The sequence below is a fragment of the Arachis hypogaea genome, chromosome 16, assembly GCF_003086295.3.
Source record: "Arachis hypogaea cultivar Tifrunner chromosome 16, arahy.Tifrunner.gnm2.J5K5, whole genome shotgun sequence".
Lineage (NCBI taxonomy): Eukaryota > Viridiplantae > Streptophyta > Magnoliopsida > Fabales > Fabaceae > Arachis > Arachis hypogaea.
In genome coordinates, this window is record NC_092051.1 from 4,237,666 (window position 1) to 4,254,777 (window position 17,112).

The 17,112-nt window shown below is 38.7% G+C and overlaps 2 non-coding genes across 2 annotated transcripts; both read right to left on the reverse strand.

Annotated features, from left to right (window-relative positions):
• Positions 1 to 3,588: 3,588 nt before the first annotated feature.
• Positions 3,589 to 3,696, reverse strand: LOC112760689 (small nucleolar RNA R71). Its single transcript, XR_003181118.1, has one exon. It is a non-coding gene; the product is annotated as a small nucleolar RNA R71 (small nucleolar RNA).
• A 10,204-nt stretch (positions 3,697 to 13,900) lies between these two features.
• LOC112760851 (small nucleolar RNA R71) lies at positions 13,901 to 14,007 on the reverse strand. The gene has a single exon (XR_003181270.1). It is a non-coding gene; the product is annotated as a small nucleolar RNA R71 (small nucleolar RNA).
• Positions 14,008 to 17,112: the final 3,105 nt, after the last annotated feature.

Genomic DNA, 17,112 nt, shown 5'->3' on the forward strand with positions numbered 1-17,112 from the left:
AGCCCAAGCACACACCATGTGGGCCCCGGAAGTGGATTTATGCATCAATTACTTACTTCTGTAAACCCTAGTGACTAGTTTATTATAAATAGGACTTTTTACTATTGTATTAGACATCTTTTGATCATCTTAGGATCTTTGGATCATCTTTGGACGCCTAGTTCTTAGATCATGGGGGTTGGCCTCTCGGCCATGCCTGGACCTTCACTCATGTATTTTCAAACGGTAGAGTTTCTACACTCCATAGATTAAGGTGTGGAGCTCTGCTGTTCCTCAAAGATTAATGCAAAGTACTACTGTTTTTCTATTCAATTCAACTTATTCCGCTTCTAAGATGTTCATTCGCACTTCAACCTGATGAACGTGACAATCATCATCATTCCCCATGAACGCGTGCCTGACAACCACTTCCGTTCTACTTTCGATTGAATGAGTGTCTCTTAGATCTCTTAATCAGAATCTTCGTGGTGTAAGCTAGAATGATGGCGGCATTCAAGAGAATCCGGAAAGTCTAAACCTTGTTTGTGGTATTCTGAGTAGGATTCAATGATTGAATGACTGTGACGAGCTTCAAACTCGTGAGTGCTGGGCGTTAGTGACAGACGCAAAAGGAGGGTGAATCCTATTCCAGCATGATCGAGAACCGACAGATGAATAGCCGTGCCGTGACAGGGTGCGTTGAACATTTTCACTGAGAGGAGGGGATGTAGCCACTGACAACGGTGATGCCCTTGCATAAAGCCAGCCATGGAAAGGAGTAAGATTGATTGGATGAAGACAGCAGGAAAGTAGAGGTTCAGAGGAACGAGTGCATCTCCATACGCTTATCTGAAATCCTCACCAATGATTTACATAAGTATTTCTATCCTTCTTTTATTACTACATTTCAAAAACTCCATAACTGTTTTATACACGCCTGACTGAGATTTACAAGGTGACCATAGCTTGCTTCATACCAACAATCCTCGTGGGATTCAAGCCTTACTCACATAAGGTATTACTTGGACGACCCAGTGCACTTACTGGTTAGTTATGCGAAGTTGTGAAGATATGTTTAGACCATGGTTCTGTGCATCCGTTTTTGGTGCCATTGCCAGGGAATCAATTTCGAACAACAATTCACAACCTGAGTAACAATTTCGCATACCAAGTTTTTGGCGCCGTTGCCGGGGATTGTTTGAGTTTTCGGCAAGCTTTTGGTCCGGTAACATCAGTGCCAAGTTTGATTCGGCAACAACACCAAGTTTTTGGCGCCGTTGCCGGGGATTGTTCGAGTTTGGACAACTGACGGTTCATCTTGTTGCTCAGATTAGGTAATTTTCTTTTATTTTTACTTTCAAAAATTTTTCAAAAATCTTTCAAAAATTTCTCCCTTGTTTTCGAAAAAGAAAAAAAATGTTTTCAAAAATATATTTTTCTTCAGAATTTTTAAGATTGAATTCTAGTGTTTCATGAAGCATGGCTGGCTGTAAAGCCATGTCTAATACGACTGTAGGGCATGTTAGACGTGTCATGTCTCAGTTACATACTAAAGCTTGGCTGGCTATTAAGCCATGCCTGATCCTTTGATTGGAGCTTTAGAGCATAAGATTCCTAGAATTCATATTAAAATTTTGGAATCCTTATTTTTCTTTTTCAAAATGATGTTCGAAAAAATTAAAAGAAAATACAAAAAAAAAAAATCATAAAATCATAAAAAATCAAAAATATTTTTTGTGTTTCTTGTTTGAGTCATGTGTCATGTTATAAGTTTGGTGTCAATTGCATACTCATCTTGCATTTTTCGAAAATTTTCATGCATTCATAGTGTTCTTCATGATCTTCAAGTTGTTCTTGGTAAGTCTTCTTGTTTGATCTTTGCATTTGCATGTTTTGTGTCTTTTCTTATTTTTCATATGCATTCTTGAATTCTTAGTGTCTAAGCATTAAAGAATTCTAAGTTTGGTGTCTTGCATGTTTTCTTTGCATTAAAATTTTTTTCAAAAACATGTTCTTGATTTTCATCATGATCTTCATAGTGTTCTTGGTGTTCATCTTGACATTCATAGCATTCTTGCATGAATTCATTGTTTTGATCCATAACTTTCATGCATTGCATCATTTTTCATGTTTTTCTCTCTCATCATAAAAATTCAAAAATAAAAAAATATCTTTCCCTTTTTCTTCTCATCAAATTCGAAAATTTGAGTTGACTTTTTCAAAAAATTTTAAAATCTAGTTGTTTTCATGAGTCAAATCAAATTTTCAAGTTAAAAATCCTATCTTTTTCAAAAACCTTTTTCAAAAATCAAATCTTTTTCATTTTTCTTAGTTATTTTCGAAAATTATAAAAATATTTTTCAAAAATAATTTTCTTATCTTTATCACATAATTTTCAAAAATAACATCATCAATTAATGTTTTGATTCAAAAATTTCAAGTTTGTTACTTGCTTGTTAAGAAAGATTCAAACTTTGAGTTCTAGAATCATATCTTGTGATTTCTTGTGAATCAAGTCATTAATTGTGATTTTAAAAATCAAATCTTTTTCAAAACTAATTTCAATCATATCTTTTAAAAAATTTGATTTCAAAATATCTTTTCTAACTTCTTATCTCCTTATCTTTTCAAAATTGATTTTCAAAATTGTTTCAACTAACTAACTTTTTGTTTGTTTCTTATCTTTTTCAAAACCACCTAACTAACTCTCTCTCTCTAATTTTCGAAAATATCTTCCCTCTTTTTTCAAAAATTCTTTCTAATTAACTAATTATTTTAATTTTTGATTTTTTTTATTCGAAAATTACTAACCTTTTTCAAAAACTATTTTCGAAAATCACTAACTCTCTTTTTTCAAAAATTATTTTCAAAAATCTTCTCCCTCTCTCATCTTATTCTATTTATTTACTCATCTACTAACACTCCTCTTCATCTCACATCTCTGCTCCTATCATCGCCTTTGTGTTTGGATTATCCATTCTTTCTTCCACTCACAAAGGGATCTCTATACTGTGGTATAAAGGATCCCTATTATTATTATTATTATTATTTTTTTCTGTGCCCTCTTCTTTGTCATATGAGCAGGAGCAAGGACAAGAACATTCTTGTTGAAGCAGATCCAGAACCTGAAAGGACTCTGAAGAGAAAATTAAGAGAAGCTAAATTACAACAATCCAGAGATAACCTTACAGAAACTTTCGAACAAGAAGAGGAGATGGCAGCCGAAAATAATAATAATGCAAGGAGGATGCTTGGTGACTTTACTGCACCTAATTCCAATTTACATGGAAGAAGCATCTCCATCCCTACCATTGGAGCAAACAATTTTGAGCTGAAACCTCAGCTAGTTTCTCTAATGCAGCAGAACTGCAAGTTTCATGGACTTCCATCTGAAGACCCTTTCAGTTCTTAACTGAATTCTTGCAGATCTGTGATACTGTTAAGACTAATGGAGTAAATCCTGAAGTCTACAGGCTCATGCTTTTCCCATTTGCTGTAAGAGACAGAGCTAGAATATGGTTGGACTCTCAACCTAAAGATAGCCTGAACTCTTGGGATAAGCTGGTCACGGCTTTCTTAGCCAAGTTCTCTCCTCGTCAAAAGCTGAGCAAGCTTAGAGTGGATGTTCAAACCTTCAAACAAAAAGATGGTGAATCCCTCTATGAAGCTTGGGAAAGATACAAACAGTTGACCAAAAAGTGTCCTTCTGACATGCTTTCAGAATGGACCATCCTGGATATATTCTATGATGGTTTATCTGAGCTATCAAAGATGTTATTGGACACTTCTGTAGGTGGATCCATTCACCTAAAGAAAACGCCTGCAGAAGCTCAAGAACTCATTGACATGGCTGCTAATAACCAGTTCATGTACACTTCTGAGAGGAATCCTGTGAGTAATGGGACACCTATGAAGAAGGGAGTTCTTGAAATTGATACTCTGAATGCCATATTAGCTCAGAACAAAATATTGACTCAGCAAGTCAATATGATTTCTCAGAGTCTGAATGGAATGCAAGCTGCATCCAACAGTACTCAAGAGGCGCCTTCTGAAGAAGAAGCCTATGATCCTGAGAACCCTGTAATAGCAGAGGTAAATTACTTAGGTTAACCTTATGGAAACACCTATAACTCATCATGGAGAAATCATCCAAATTTCTCATGGAAGGATCAACAAAAGCCTCAACAAGGCTTTAATAATGGTGGAAGATACAGGTTTAGCAATAGCAAGCCTTTTCCATCATCCACTCAGTAACAGACAGAGAACTCTGAACAAAATACCTCTAATTTAGCAAACTTAGTCTCTGATCTATCCAAGGCCACTGTAAGTTTCATGAATGAAACAAGGTCTTCCATTAGAAATTTGGAAGCACAGGTGGGCCAGCTGAGTAAAAGGATCACTGAAATCCCTCCTAGTACTCTCCCAAGCAATACAGAAGAGAATCCAAAAGGAGAGTGCAAGGCCATTGACATAAGCACCATGGCCGAACCTGTAAGGGAAGGAGAGGACGTGAATCCTAAGGAGGAAGACCTCCTGGGACGTCCAGTGATCAATAAGGAGCTTCCCTCTGAGGAACCAAAGGACTCTGAGGCTCATCTAGAGACCATAGAGATTCCATTGAACCTCCTTATGCCATTCATGAGCTCTGATGAGTACTCCTCTTCTGAAGAGAATGAGGATGTTACTGAAGAGCAAGCTGCCAAGTTCTTTGGTGCAATTATGAAGCTGAATGCCAAATTATTTGGCATTGAAACTTGGGAAGATGAACCTCCCTTGTTCACCAATGAACTAAGTGATCTGGATCAACTGACATTGCCTCAGAAGAAACAGGATCCTGGAAAGTTCTTAATACCTTGTACCATAGGCACCATGATCTTTAGGGCTCTGTGTGATGTTGGTTCAGGGATAAACCTCATGCCTCTCTCTGTAATAGAGAAACTGGGAATCTATGGGGTACAAGCTGCTAAAATCTCATTAGAGATGGCAGACAACTCAAGAAAATAGGCTTATAGACAAGTAGAGGACGTGTTAGTGAAGGTTGAAGGCCTTTACATCCCTACTGATTTCATAGTCTTGGATACTGGAAAGGAAGAGGATGAATCCATCATCCTAGGAAGACCTTTCCTAGCCACAGCAAGAGCTGTGATTGATGTTGACAGAGGTGAATTAGTCCTTCAATTGAATGGGGACTCCCTTGTGTTTACAACTCAAGGTCATCCTTCTGTCAACATGGAGAGGAAGCATAAAAAGCTTCTCTCAAAACAAAGTCAACCAGAGCCCCCACAGTCAAACTCTAAGTTTGGTGTTGGGAGGCCACAATCAAACTCTAAGTTTGGTGTTGAACTCCCATATCCAAACTCTAAGTTTGTTGTTGGAGAGTCTCAACAATGCTCTGAACATCTGTGAGGCTCCATGCGAGCCCACTGTCAAGCTATTGACATTAAAGAAGCGCTTGTTGGGAGGCAACCTAATTTTTATTTATCTAATTTTCATAGTTTTTCATGTTTTATTAGGTACATGATCATGTGGAGTCACAAATTAAATAAAAAAATTGAAAACGGAATCAAAAACAGCGGAAGAAAAATCACACCCTGGAGGAAGCACTTGTCTGGCGTTCAACGCCAGAACAGAGCATGGTTCTGGTGCTGAACGCCCAAAATGGGCAGTATCTGGGCGCTGAACACCCAAAATGGGCAGCATCTGGGCGCTGAACCCCAGAATTGCACCCTGGAGAAAAGCTGGCGCTGAACGCCCAGAACAAGCATGGTTCTGGCGTTCAACGCCAGAAATGGGTAACAAATGGGCGTTGAACGCCCAAAATGGGCACCAACCTGGCGCTGAACACCCAGAGTTGTGTGCAAGGGCATTTTACCTGCCTAATTTGGTGCAAGGTTGTAATCCTTGAACACCTCAGGATCTGTGGACCCCACAGGATCACCGCAGGATCTGTGGACCCCACAGGATCACCTCAGGATCTGTGGACCCCACAGGATCCCCACCTACCTCCACTCACTTCTTCTCACCCCTCTTTCACACAATCCCATAAACACTCTTTCCCAAAACACTTCACCACTCACATCCATCCACTCTTCCCCATAAACCTACCTACCTACCTTCAAAATTCAACATCTCTTTCCCACCCAATCCCACCCATATGACCGAATACACACATCCCTCCATCTCCTCCATATCTTCTTCTTCATCTATTCTTTCTTCTCTTGCTCGAGGGCGAGCAATATTCTAAGTTTGGTGTGGTAAAAGCATAAGCTTTTTGTTTTTCCATTACCATTAATGGCACCTAAGGCCAGAGAAACCTCAAGAAGAGGAAAGGGAAGACAATTGCTTCCACCTCTGAGCCATGGGAGATGGAAAGATTCATCTCACAAGCCCATCACTAAGAAAAGGATGGAGCAAACAAGAAAGCACATTCATGGATCTCAACAGGCACATGAAGAAGCTCACCATCAAGAAATCCCTGAGATGCCTCAAGGGATGCACTGTCCTCCACAGAATTTTTGGGAGCAAATCAACATCTCCCTAGGAGAATTAAGTTCCAACATGGGACAATTAAGGGTGGAACATCAAGAGCACTTCATCATCCTTCATGAAATCAGAGAAGATAAAAAAACAATGAGGGAGGAGCAACAAAGACAAGGAAGAGACATAGAAGAGCTCAAGGACATCATTAGTTCCTCAAGAAGGAAACGCCACTATCACTAAGGTGGACTCATTCCTTGTTCTTACATTCTCTGTTTTTCGTTTTCTATGTTAAGTGCTTATCTGTGTTTGTGTCTTCATTACATGATCATTAGTAGTTAGTAACTTTGTCTTAAAGTTATGAATGTCCTATGAATCCATCACCTCTCTTAAATGAAAAATGTTTTAATTCAAAAGAACAAGAAGTACATGAGTTTCGAATTTAGCCTTGACTTAGCTTAATTATATTGATGTGGTGACAAAGCTTCTTGTTTTCTGAATGAATGCTTGAACAGTGCATATGTCTTTTGAAGTTGTTGTTTAAGAATGTTAAATATGTTGGCTCTTGAAAGAATGATGACTAGGAGACATGTTATTTGATAATCTGAAAAATCATAAAAATGATTCTTGAAGCAAGAAAAAGCAGCAAAGAACAAAGCTTGCAGAAATAAAAAAGGCAAAAAAAAAAATAGAAATAAAAAGCAAGCAGAAAAAGCCTAAAACCAAGAGGCAAGAGCAAAAAGCCAATAACCCTTAAAACCAAAAGGCAAGGGCAAATAAAAAAGGATCCCAAGGCTTTGAGCATCAGTGGATAGGAGGGCCTAAAGGAATAAAATTCTGGTCTAAGCGGCTAAACCGAGCTGTCCCTAACCATGTGCTTGTGGCGTGTAGGTGTCAAGTGAAAACTTGAGACTGAGCGGTTAAAGTCAAGGTCCAAAGCAAAAAAAGAGTGTGCTTAAGAACCCTAGACACCTCTAATTGGGGACTTTAGCAAAGCTGAGTCACAATCTGAAAAAGTTCACCCAATTATGTGTCTGTGGCATTTATGTATCCGGTGGTAATACTGGAAAACAAAGTGCTTAGGGCCACGACCAAGACTCATAAAATAGCTGTGTTCAAGAATTATCATACTGAACTAGGAGAATCAATAACACTATCTGAACTCTGAGTTCCTATAGATGCCAATCATTCTGAACTTCAATGGATAAAGTGAGATGCCAAAACTATTCAAGAGGCAAAAAGCTACAAGTCCCGCTCATCTGATTGGAGCTATGTTTCATTGATAGTTTGGAATTTATAGTATATTCTCTTCTTTTTATCCTATTTGATTTTCAGTTGCCTGGGGACAAGCAACAATTTAAGTTTGGTGTTGTGATGAGCGGATAATTTATACGCTTTTTGGCATTGTTTTTAGTATATTTTTAGGAGAATCTAGTTACTTTTAGGGATGTTTTCATTAGTTTTTATGTTAAATTCACATTTCTGGACTTTACTATGAGTTTGTGTGTTTTTCTGTGATTTCAGATATTTTCTGGCTGAAATTGAGGGACTTGAGCAGAAATCAGATTCAGAGGTTGAAGAAGGACTGCTGATGCTGTTGAATTCTGACCTCCCTGCACTCAAAATGGATTTTCTGGAGATACAGAACTCAAAATGGCGCGCTTCCAATTGAATTGGAAAGTAGACATCCAGGGCTTTCCAGAAATATATAATAGTCCATACTTTGCCCAAGTTTATATGATGCAAACTGGCGTTCAACGCCAGCTCTCTGCCCAATTCTGGCGTCAGCGCCAAAAACAAGCTGCAAAGTGGAGTTCAACGCCCAAACTGGCACAAAAGCTGGCGTTCAACTCCAAGAAGGACCTCTACACGTGCAACACTCAAGCTCAGCCCAAGCACACACCATGTGGGCCCCGGAAGTGGATTTATGCATCAATTACTTTCTTCTGTAAACCCTAGTGACTAGTTTATTATAAATAGGACTTTTTATTATTGTATTAGACATCTTTTGATCATCTTAGGATCTTTGGACGCCTAGTTCTTAGATCATGGGGGCTGGCCTCTCGGCCATGCCTGGACCTTCACTCATGTATTTTCAAACGGTAGAGTTTCTACACTCCATAGATTAAGGTGTGTAGCTCTACTGTTCCTCAAAGATTAATGCAAAGTACTACTGTTTTTCTATTCAATTCAACTTATTCCGCTTCTAAGATGTTCATTCGCACTTCAACCTGAATGTGATGAACGTGACAATCATCATCATTCCCCATGAATGCGTGCCTGACAACCACTTCCGTTCTACTTTCGATTGAATGAGTGTCTCTTAGATCTCTTAATCAGAATCTTCGTGGTGTAAGCTAGAATGATGGCGGCATTCAAGAGAATCCGGAAAGTCTAAACCTTGTCTGTGGTATTTCGAGTAGGATTCAATGATTGAATAACTGTGACGAGCTTCAAACTCGCGAGTGCTGGGCGTTAGTGACAGACGCAAAAGGAGGGTGAATCCTATTCCAGCATGATCGAGAACCGACAGATGAATAGCCGTGCCGTGACAGGGTGCGTTGAACATTTTCACTGAGAGGAGGGGATGTAGCCACTGACAACGGTGATGCCCTTGCATAAAGGCAGCCATGGAAAGGAGTAAGACTGATTGGATGAAGACAGCAGGAAAGCAGAGGTTCAAAGGAACGAGTGCATCTCCATACGCTTATCTGAAATTCTCACCAATGATTTACATAAGTATTTCTATCCTTCTTTTATTACTACATTTCGAAAACTCCATAACTGTTTTATACCCGCCTGACTGAGATTCACAAGGTGACCATAGCTTGCTTCATACCAACAATCCTCGTGGGATTCGACCCTTACTCACGTAAGGTATTACTTGGACGACCCAGTGCACTTGCTGGTTAGTTATGCAAAGTTGTGAAGATATGTTTAGACCATGGTTCTGTGCATCCGTTTTTGGTGCCATTGCCAGGGAATCAATTTCGAACAACAATTCACAACCTGAGTAACAATTTCGCATACCAGAGTGCTTCTGGAATCTTCAGAGTTCGCTCTAGGTATAGATTCCTGGAGTTTGCAAAAGCCGGGTACTTCAGCTCACAGTACCGGTTTGCAAATTTTATAGGATCATTTGCAGGAAGCAGCTGGTCAGCTTTCTCCTGCTGTGTGAAGTTCTTCTCCCGCCATGAAGAATCGTGCATTAGAGCAATGATGGACTGGGAGGTGATGAGCGGATAATTTATACGCTTTTTGGCACTGTTTTTAGTATGTTTTTAGTAGGATCTAGTTACTTTTAGGGATGTTTTCATTAGTTTTTATGTTAAATTCACATTTCTGGACTTTACTATGAGTTTGTGTGTTTTTCTGTGATTTCAGGTATTTTCTAGCTGAAATTGAGGCACTTGAACAAAAATCAGATTCAGAGGTTGAAGAAGGACTGCTGATGCTGTTGGATTCTGACCTCCCTGCACTCAAAGTGAATTTTCTAGAGCTACAGAACTCGAAATGGCGCGCTTCCAATTGCGTTGGAAAGTAGACATCCAGGGCTTTCCAGAAATATATAATAGTCTATACTTTGGCCAAGAATAGACGACGTAAACTGGCGTTCAACGCCAGCTTTCTGCCCAAATCTGGCGTCCAGCGCCAGAAAAGGATCCAAAACCAGAGTTGAACGCCAGAAATGGATCAAAACCTGGCGTTCAACTCCACAAATAGCCTCTGCATGTGCAACACTTAAAGCTCAGCCCAAGCACACACCAAGTGGGCCCCGGAAGTGAATTTATACATCAATTACTTACTCATGTAAACCCTAGTGACTAGTTTATTATAAATAGGACCTTTTACTATTGTATTAGACATCTTCGGATCATCTTTGATCAGTTCTATGCTATCTTAGCTCAGAGGGGCTGGCCATCTCGGCCATGCCTGGACCTTCACTTATGTATTTTCAAACGGTAGAGTTTCTGCACTCCATAGATTAAGGCGTGGAGCTCTGCTGTTCCTCAAGGATTAATGCAAAGTACTACTGTTTTCTATTCAATTCATCTTATTTCGCTTATAAGATATCCATTCGCACCCAAGAACGTGATGAAGGTGATGATTATGTGTGACGCTCATCACCATTCTCCCCTATGAACATGTGCCTGACAAACATTTCCGTTCTACATGAAATAAGCTAGAATGAATATCTCTTAGATCTCTTAATCGGAATCTTCGTGGTGTAAGCTAGAATGATGGCAGCATTCATGAGAGTCCGGAAAGTCTAAACCTTGTCTGTGGTATTCTGAGTAGGACTCTGGGATTGAATGACTGTGACGAGCTCTAAACTCGCGATTGCAGGGCGTTAGTGACAGACGCAAAAGGATAGTAAATCCTATTCCAGCATGATCGAGAACCGACAGATGAATAGCCGTGCCGTGACAGGGTGCGTTGATCATTTTCACTGAAAGGATAAGATGAAGCCATTGACGAGGGTGATGCCTCCAGACGATTAGCCGTGCCGTGACAGGGCATTGGATCATTTTCCCGAGAGATGACCGAAAGTAGCCGTTGACAATAGTGATGTATCACATAAAGCCAGCATGGAAAGGAGTAAGACTGACTGGATAAAGATAGCAGGAAAGCAGAAGTTCAGAGGAACGAAAAGCATCTCCATTCGCTTATCTGAAATTCCTACCAACAATTTACATAAGTATTTCTATCCCTTTTCTAAATAATTTTCGAAAACCTCATTACTGTTTTATACCCGCCTGACTGAGATTTACAAGGTGACCATAGCTTGCTTCATACCAACAATCTCCGTGGGATTCGACCCTTACTCACGTAAGGTATTACTTGGACGACCCAGTGCACTTGCTGGTCAGTTACACGGAGTTGTGAACCATGGTCTTGGCATCATGTTTTTGGCGCCATTTCCAGGGAAAGAAAGAGCAATGAATTTTACATAATTAAAGTGAAATCACGATTCCGTGTACCAAGTTTTTGGCGCCGTTGCCGGGGATTGTTTGAGTTTGAACAACTGACGGTTCATCTTGTTGCTCAGATTAGGTAATTTTCTTTTTGTTTTGTTTTCAAAAATTTTTTCAAAAGTATTTCAAAAATTTTCTCATCTGTTTTCGAAAAAAAAAATTTTAAAAATGTTTTCAAAAAAAAATTTTATTCAAAATTTTTAAGAATGAATTCTAGTGTTTCATGAAGCATGTGAAGCCTGGCTGGCTGTAAAGCCATGTCTAAATTTATTTGGACTGAGGCAGCAATTTGTTATCAAGAGCAAGCTAGTTGTTGCTAATCCACCTGCTGCTGTTCCTGAATCACCTGCTGAAGCTTGGCTGGCCATTGGCCATGTCTAGTGTTTTGGACTGGAGCTTTCATTGAAAGCTTGGCTGGCTAGTGAGCCATGTCTAATTCCTGGACTGAAGCTTTAGACTAATAATGCAAGATTCCTGGAATTCATATTAAAAATTTTGGAATCCTTATTTTTCCCTTTTCTAAATAATTTTCGAAAAATATAACATAGAACTCCAAAAAAATTAGAAAATCATAAAAACAAAATTATTTTTTGTTTCTTGTTTGAGTCATGAGTCATATTATAAGTTTGGTGTCAATTGCATGTGCATCTTGCATTTTTCGAAAATTTCATGCATTCATAGTGTTCTTCATGATCTTCAAGTTATTCTTGGTAAGTCCTCTTGTTTGATCTTGATGATTTTTTGTTTTGTGTTGTTTAGTGTTTTTCATATGCATTCTTGAATTCTTAGTGTCTAAGCATTAAAGAATTCTAAGTTTGGTGTCTTGCATATTTTCCTTGCATTAAAGATTTTTCAAAATTGTGTATTTGATGTTCATCTTGACATTCATAGTGTTCTTGGTGTTCATCTTGACATTCATAGCATTCTTGCATTCATCACATGTTTTGATCTAAAAATTTCATGCATTGCATAATTTTCATGTTTTTTCTCTCTCATCATAAAAATTCAAAAAAAATAAAAAAAAATATCTTTCCCTCTTTTCTCTCATCAAATTCGAAAATTTAATTTGACTTTTTCAAAAATTTTTAAAATCTAGTTGTTTTCATGAGTCAAATTAAATTTTCAATTTGAAAATCTTATCTTTTCCAAAATCTTTTTCAAAAATCAAATCTTTTTCAAATTTCTTAGTTATTTTCGAAAATTCCAAAAATATTTTTCAAAAATCTCTTTCTTATTTTTATATCAAAATTTTCGAAAATAACAATAACAATTAATGTTTTGATTCAAAAATTTCAAGTTTGTTACTTACTTGTTAAGAAAGATTCAAACTTTGAATTCTAGAATCATATCTTGTGATTTCTTGTGAATCAAGTCATTAATTGTGATTTTAAAAAATCAAATCTTTTTCAAAAACTAATTTCAATCATATCTTTTCAAAAATATCTTCTTATCTTATCTTTTTCAAAAATTTGATTTCAAAATATCTTTTCTAACTTCTTATCTCCGTATCTTTTCAAAATTGATTTTCAAAATTTGTTTCAACTAACTAACTAACTTTTTGTTTGTTTCTCACCTTTTCAAAACTACCTAACTAACTCTCTCTAATTTTCGAAAATATCCCCCCTCTTTTTCAAAATTTCTTTTTAATTAAACTAATTATTTTTATTCTTTATTTGAATTTTCGAAAATTACTAACCTTTTTTTTAAAAACTATTTTCAAAAATCACTAACTCTTTTTCAAAAGTAATTTTCGAAAATTCTCCTCCTCTCATCTCCCTCTATTTAATTATTCATCTATTAACACTTCTCCTCACCCTTATATTTCCTTCCTTACATTACATTCTTTGTCACCTTCTTTTCTTCCACTTACATAAGGAACCTCTTTACTGTGACATAGAGGATTCCTCTTCTTTTCTTTTTCTCTCCTCTTTCTTATGAGCAGGGACAGAGAAAAAGGCATTCTTGTTGAAGCTGATCCAGAACCTGAAAGGACTCTGAAGAGAAAATTAAGAGAAGCTAAATTACAACAATCCAGAGACAACTTGATTGAAAATTTCGAACAAGTAAAGGAGATGGCAGCCGAACCCAACAACAATGCAAGGAGAATGCTTGGTGACTTTACTGCACCAAATTCCAATTTACATGGAAGAAGCATCACCATTCCTGCCATTGGAGCAAACAATTTTGAGCTGAAATCTCAATTAGTTTCTCTGATGCAGCAGAACTGCAAGTTTCATGGACTTCCATCTGAAGATCCTTTTCAGTTCTTAACTGAATTCTTGCAGATATGTGATACTGTAAAGACTAATGGAGTAGATCCTGAAGTCTACAGGCTCATGCTTTTCCCTTTTGCTGTAAGAGACAGAGCTAGACTCTGGTTGGATTCTCAACCTAAGGATAGCCTGAACTCATGGGATAAGCTGGTCAAGGCTTTCTTAGCTAAGTTCTTTCCTCCTCAAAAGCTTAGTAAGATTAGAGTGGACGTTCAGACCTTCAGACAGAAAGAAGGTGAATCCCTCTATGAAGCTTGGGAGAGATACAAAGGACTGACCAAAAAGTGTCCTACTGACATGCTTTCAGAATGGACCATCCTGGATATCTTCTATGATGGTCTGTCTGACTTAGCTAAAATGTCATTGGATACTTCTGTAGGTGGATCCATTCACCTAAAGAAAACGCCTGCAGAAGCTCAAGAACTCATTGACATGGTTGCTAATAACCAGTTCATGTACACTTCTGAGAGGAATCCTGTGAGTAATGGGACGCCTATGAAGAAGGGAGTTCTTGAAATTGATACTCTGAATGCCATATTGGCTCAGAATAAAATATTGACTCAGCAAGTCAATATGATTTCTCAGAGTCTGAATGGAATGCAAGATGCATCCAACAGTACTCAAGAGGCATCTTCTGAAGAAGAAGCTTATGATCCTGAGAACCCTGCAAGAGCAGAGGTAAATTACTTAGGTGAACCTTATGGAAACACCTATAACTCAACATGGAGAAATCATCCAAATTTCTCATGGAAGGATCAAAAGCCTCAACAAGGCTTTAATAATGGTGGAAGAAATAGGTTTAACAATGGTAAACCTTTTCCATCATCCACTCAGCAACAGACAGAGAACTCTGAACAAAATGCTTCTAATTTAGCAAACTTAGTCTCTGATCTATCTAAGGCCACTGCAAGTTTCATGAATGAAACAAGGTCTTCCATTAGAAATTTGGAAGCACAAGTGAGCCAGCTGAGTAAAAGGATCACTGAAATCCCTCCTAGCACTCTCCCAAGCAATACAGAAGAAAATCCAAAAGGAGAGTGCAAGGCCATTGACATAACCAAAATGGCCGAACCCAATGAGGGAGAGAAGGACGTGAATCCCAAGGAGGAAGACCTCCTGGGACGTCCAGTGATTAATAAGGAGCTTCCCTCTGAGGAACCAAAGGACTCTGAGGCTCATCTAGAGACCATAGAGATTCCCTTGAACCTCCTTATGCCATTCATGAGCTCTGATGAGTACTCCTCTTCTGAAGAGAATGAGGATGTTACTGAAGAGCAAACTGCCAAGTTTCTTGGTGCAATCATGAAGCTGAATGCCAAATTATTTGGCATTGATACTTGGGAAGTTGAACCTCCCTTGTTCATCAATGAACTAAGTGATCTGGATCAACTGACATTGCCTCAGAAGAGACAGGATCCTGGAAAGTTCATAATACCTTGTACCATAGGCACCATGATCTTTAAGGCTCTGTGTGACCTTGGTTCAGGGATAAACCTCATGTCCCTCTCTATAATAGAGAAACTGGGAATCTATGAGGTGCAAGCTACTAAAATCTCCTTAGAGATGGCAGACAGCTCAAGAAAACAGGCTTATGGACAAGTAGAGGATGTATTAGTAAAGGTTGAGGGCCTTTACATACCTACTGATTTCATAGTCTTGGATACTGGAAAGGAAGAGGATGAATCCATCATCCTAGGAAGACCTTTCCTAGCCACAGCAAGAGCTGTGATTGATGTTGACAGAGGTGAATTAGTCCTTCAATTGAATGGGGACTCCCTTGTGTTTACAACTCAAGGTCATCCTTCTGTCAACATGGAGAGGAAGCATAAAAAGCTTCTCTCAAAACAGAGTCAACCAGAGCCCCCACAGTCAAACTCTAAGTTTGGTGTTGGGAGGCCACAACCAAACTCTAAGTTTGGTGTTGGGGAGTCTCAACAAAGCTCTGCACTTCTGTGAGGCTCCATGAGAGCCCACTGTCAAGCTATTGACATTAAAGAAGCGCTTGTTGGGAGGCAACCCAATGTTTATTTATCTAACTCTATTATTTTTGTTTTTCATGTTTTCTTAGGTTAATGATCATGTGGAGTCACAAAATAAACAAAAAATTGAAAACGGAATCAAAAACAACAGAAGAAAAATCACACCTTGGAGGAAGCATCTGCCTGGCGTTCAACGCCAGAACAGAGCATGGTTCTGGCGCTGAACGCCCAAAATGGGCAGGAACTGGCGCTGAACGCCTATAACAAGCATGGTTCTGGCGTTCAACGCCAGAAATGGCAACAAATGGGCGTTGAACGCCCAAAATAGGCACCAACCTGGCGCTGAACGCCCAGAGTTGTGTGCAAGGGCATTTTTACATGCCTAATGGGTGCAGGGATGTAAATCCTTGACACCTCCGGATCTGTGGACACCACAGGATCATCTCAGGATTTGTGGACCCCAGAGGATCCCTACCCACCTCACCCTCTCTTTCTCCATTCATGATCATCCCTTCTGTTTTTCCATTCACCACTCACATCCATACACACATCCCTCCATCTCCTCCATATCTTCTTCTTCTTCTTCCATTATTCCTTCTTCTTTTGCCCGAGGACGAGCAATATTCTAAGTTTGGTGTGGTAAAAGCATAGCTTTTTTTGGTTTTCCATAACGATTAATGGCACCTAAGGCCAGAGAAACCTCAAAGAGGAAAGGGAAGGCAAGTGCTTTCACCTCTGAGCCATGGGAGATGGAAAGATTCATCTCTAAAGCCCATCACTAAGAAAAGGATGGAGCAAGCAAGAGAGCACATTCATGGATCTCAACAGACACATGAAGAAGCTCATCATCAAATCCCTGAGATACATCAAGGGATGCACTTCCTTCCACAAAATTTTTGGGAGCAAATCAATACCTCCCTAGGAGAATTAAGTTCCAACATGGGACAACTAAGGGTGGAATATCAAGAGCACTTCATCATACTTCATGAAATAAGAGAAGATCAAAAAGCAATGAGGGAGGAGCAACAAAGACAAGGAAGAGACATAGAAGAGCTCAAGGACATCATTAGTTCCTCAAGAAGGAAACGCCACCATCAATAAGGTGGATTCATTCCTTGTTCTTATTTCTTTTGTTTTTCATTTTCTATGTTATGTGCTTATCTATGTTTGTGTCTTCATTACATGATCATTAGTAGTTAGTAACTTTGTCTTAAAGTTATGAATGTCCTATGAATCCATCACCTCTCTTAAATGAAAAATGTTTTAACTCAAAAGAACAAGAAGTACATGAGTTTTGAATTTATCCTTGAACTTAGTTTAATTATATTGATGTGGTGACAATGCTTCTTGTTTTCTGAATGAATGCTTGAACAGTGCATATGTCTTTTGAAGTTGTTGTTTAAAAATGTTAAATATGTTGGCTCTTGA